Source organism: Echinops telfairi, unplaced genomic scaffold, assembly GCF_000313985.2.
Source record: "Echinops telfairi isolate 266 unplaced genomic scaffold, ASM31398v2 ScPeMD7_7420;HRSCAF=8458, whole genome shotgun sequence".
Lineage (NCBI taxonomy): Eukaryota > Metazoa > Chordata > Mammalia > Afrosoricida > Tenrecidae > Echinops > Echinops telfairi.
In genome coordinates, this window is record NW_022111320.1 from 4412645 (window position 1) to 4416748 (window position 4104).

A 4104-nucleotide genomic window follows, 5' to 3' on the forward strand; every position below is an offset into this window, starting at 1 on the left:
TTAAACATGGGATCATTAGGCAGGTGTTTCGGCGCAAACTCTCGCTGACAGGTACATTGTGGGTCTGTCTTCCTTAGTACTGCGTGGCCACAGCCGGGCTACAACCCATCCTGAGCTGAGTGTGTCCCAGATAAAATCTCGTAATTTCTCACAGGACCCATCTTTGTCATTTCCTTTCGTAGATGTGTCAGCCAGACAAGTACTTCCTGGTTTGCCAGTCCATGTTCATGGCAGCTGCCAAGGACAAGTAGGGGTCAGACAGGGCACAGCCTACCAAATGGACGGTATGGGCACTTACATGACCACCCTCGTGGTCAATGTGGATGGGGTGGTACCATCAGGAACTGAGCATCAGTTTAGTCCAGCCTGTTGGTGAAGTTGTGGGATCAGTCTAGTTGACTGTCAATGGCCCCAACCCTGCTGCCCTCCCAGTAGAGGTTATGCTAGAGCTTTGCTGTAGCACAAGTTTGCTTGGCAATCAGATGCATACAGTGTTGGTAAATCCACTCCCAGTACTTGATGCAGTTGGTACCCTCGGCAGATGCTCTGGCAAAGTTACTGCCACTGTTGAGGGTGGTGGCTGCATGGAGCTGAGACACGGGGTGCAGATCGGTGGGAGATGACCACGTGGGAAGGCAGAGCTGCCCTTTCTGCCTACTCTTTTGAGAGCCAAGATACCTGCTCCTCGGTAGGGATCTGTCCAGTCACTGGCAGCCAGAATAAGTCCTCTGGCAGGGGTTCTTCACTGCCCTTGGTCTTGGGGGGCAGTTTCTGGCATTCAGGGATTCTGCAGCCTGGGAAACAGATGCCCTCAGCAGGATCAAGAACGGACGTTTCTTATGTCAATCCGTTCACGCCGCTCATGCCACCGCACAGCAGTTCCACAGTGATTTGGCCTGCCACTGTCTTCCCATGTTGCTGGCTGAAAGTCTTAATTCTGGCCTCCTCCTTAGGTATCAGGTCAGCCAGTACATCTTTCAGATTCGTGGAGGAAGCACTGGCATGCCGGGCAGCAAGAACTAGACAGGATGCATTCTGGGCTCCGAAGAGCCGATCAGAGCCAGGCGGCTGCAGTGAATAAAGCATGTTGGGCGCACTCAGGAATCTGGTTCAGTAGGGAGGGAGGCAGTAGAGTGAGTTTCCACATGAATGGGAGCCACCACTGCTGCTGACCAGAGGGGCGGACAAGGTTGAAAGGAGGCGGCTGAGGGCCCAGTATTACTTTTCCTATTACCGTTGTAACAAATTATCATTAACACGATGATTTAAAACAACATGCAATTTTTCATGTGAGAGTTCAAGAGGTTTAAAAGTTAAAGTCAATGTGCTGATACGACAGTTTTCCTGGAGGCCTTAGGAGAGAATCTGTTCTTTGTCTTTCCCATCTTTGTGTAGTGGTTATGCATTGGGCTGATAACCTTAAGGTTAGCAGTTCAAAACCACCAGCCACTCTGTGGGAGAAAGATGCAGCTTTCTACTCCCATAGAGAATCACGGTGTCTTGGGTCCCTGAAAGTCACAGGAATAGTTCTACCCTGCCCTGTAGGGTCTCTGTAAGGTTTTAGAGACAAGGGACAAGCTATGAAAGACAAAACATGGGGATTAGTTATTAACTAATAGGTATTATATAAGGATAGTGGGAGTTACAGAAATAAAAGGGAATGAGATCAAAGGGATTAGGATAGTCTAGGGAGACTGGAATCAAGTGAAAGAAAAGTAGCCACCTGGCCCATAAGGTAGAAAAGTAGACACCTAGCCTATAAGGTAGAGAGGCTACACGAACCTCAGTTGCACAGAAAAAGAGAGAAACAGGTATTGTTACAGACACACTAGCAAGCTACGCTAGAGTTTGGTGAACAAGGAGGTAAGGGGGTCTTCCCTGGCAGCAGTCACTGCCTGCCCTTTAGTGCAGAGAGCATGTTCCAGACAGAGAACCAGCGGTGGGGGAAGGAGCGGGCAGATAGACACGGAGAAAGGAAAAGACAGAGAGAGAGACTGACCTCTTCTCACGGCAGAGTCAGGAAAGCAGCAAGAGCAGGAAGTGAGAGCAGGAAGTGAGAGCAGCACGAGAGGGAGAAGAGCGGAAAAAAGACTCATTTCAGGTTTCGAAGACATTGGGAAGTCTATGACCCTTCCAGCCAGGAGGGCTCCCGTGCATCTTTCTGGTTAGATCCTTCTGCACCCCTGGTGGACACTCACATCTGCAGGCTGTGTGCGGTGAGATGGGGAGCATGGATTTGTTTGTAAACAAATGGAGGAGGGTTACAGCTGGCTGAAAACTGCAGTCTCACTCTTGGCCCCTTTAGTCTCCCCGAGTCAGGGTTGACGCCATGGCCGTGAGCTTCATTTTAGGACTGTGTCCACATCCCTTGGCTTCCGGTCTCCTAGTGAGGAGTCACATCATCCCATCCTCATCCCTCTCCTTGTTGCAACCCCCTGCCTCCTTTCGCTTACAAGAACTCTTGAGATTATGTTGGACCCACCCATAGAATCTAGAATGATCTCTGCAACCCCAAAGCCTTAATCCAATCCCATCTATAAGCTCCCTCTTATTGTGTAGACTTACATATTCACAATGATCGGGCTTAGACACAGACATCTCTGGGACCATTATTCTTTGTACCACAACCTCTGATGCACGTACTGGAAGATGGGAGCATTATTTAAAATGGAAACGACTGCTTCTCTCCTCTAGGACATTGATATTCTGTGTCACAGTTTTTTTGTTTAAGTTTGGAAGTCTCTTGAGGGAAGTACTTTTTCTTTTTTTTAGCTTGAAGGGTGAGGGTGAATGGGAGAGAGTAATGCCTGCCCCGAATCATTCTGTACACTGAGATGAGACGGACCTGGAAGTTTGGGGCCACTTGGGGGAGGAATGAAGCGATTAGGAAAGAAGGAGTGGAGGTAGGTGGAGAAGGGTTCAGGAGAGCCCAGCAACATGATCCGGATGGGCTAGAGGCTGGTGACGGCTTCAGAGAGATCCCCTAGGGCGGGGAAAGCCAAGGGACTTCTAAGAGCAGCGATTCTTCATTTGCAGTTGCTCCTCGTTTGGGGGTTTTGCTCTCTCCACCCTTTGCATTACTCAGAAGTGTGGTGAACGTCGGCTCCTCTGCGCATTTGGTGGAGGTGGATTGAGAAGTGCAGGGAAGGGGGACATGATTACTATGGAGAAAAGTGGTGGAAGGGGAAGACAGAGCAGTGACTGGGGCCATTGGCCTATACACTAGCAGCCACCCTCAAACAAATCAGCCAGCAAACCAACCAACCAACCAACCAACCAACCAACCAACCAACCAACCAACCAACCAACCAACCAACCTTTTGGGGGGTTAGGAAGAGGTACACTGGGGAAACAGTGGTTAAGAATCTAAGGAAAAGGTTATATCCTGTTGGCTTCTTTCTCCATGAGAGAAAGATGTGGGAGTTTGCTTCCGTAAAGAATGACAAGCTCGGAGTTCCACTCTGTCTTACAGTCTCAGGGTGCAGCATCGGGAATGGGAGTATTAGGGAGGGCCTCAGGATCTCCCCCACACTGCTCAAATGGGGCCAGCAGCTGCGTCTTCGAGAAGCAGGATAGGAGAACTACAGAAAACGGAAGGAGGCCAGGATGGAATTCCTGAGGGAGAGTGGGATTGCTCAGGGCAGGATCAGGGGCAAGAGAGAGTTAAGGAATGGAAGGAAACCCAGGGTTTCCCTGAGACCTTGGCGGAAACAGGATCTGGAAGGATGGTGCTCTTTGCGCGAATCCAGTTGGGCCATTGTGGCCTGACGCTGCGCCACCGCCTGGAAGTGGAGCCTGGTGTGAGAGGCGAGTTTCTGGCGCCTCCGTCATTCGGGACGTGCAAGCCCCTCAGGGCACCCAGTGCTTCACTGCTTGAGAGTAAAAGCTGGGTTAAATGATAGTAGGTTCTTTAATTTCTAATAGCCAACACTTTCAGCATTGACTGTTCCCCTCCATGTGGGAACTCTACACCAGTAGAGGAACTAGTGTTTGAATAGAGTCAGTTTTTACATTTAGACTCTCAGTTAATGGCTACCTGCATTTAACATTTAAGGAGAAATGAGGCTCATCAGATGCTCAATTGGTTGAATGCTTTTCTGTTTT

General features: G+C 49.7%; 1 pseudogene; it reads right to left on the minus strand.

Annotated features, from left to right (window-relative positions):
- The window catches only part of LOC101642556, a 3063-nt pseudogene extending 1977 nt beyond the window's left edge, over positions 1-1086 (minus strand).
- Between the last annotated feature and the right edge of the window lie 3018 nt (positions 1087-4104).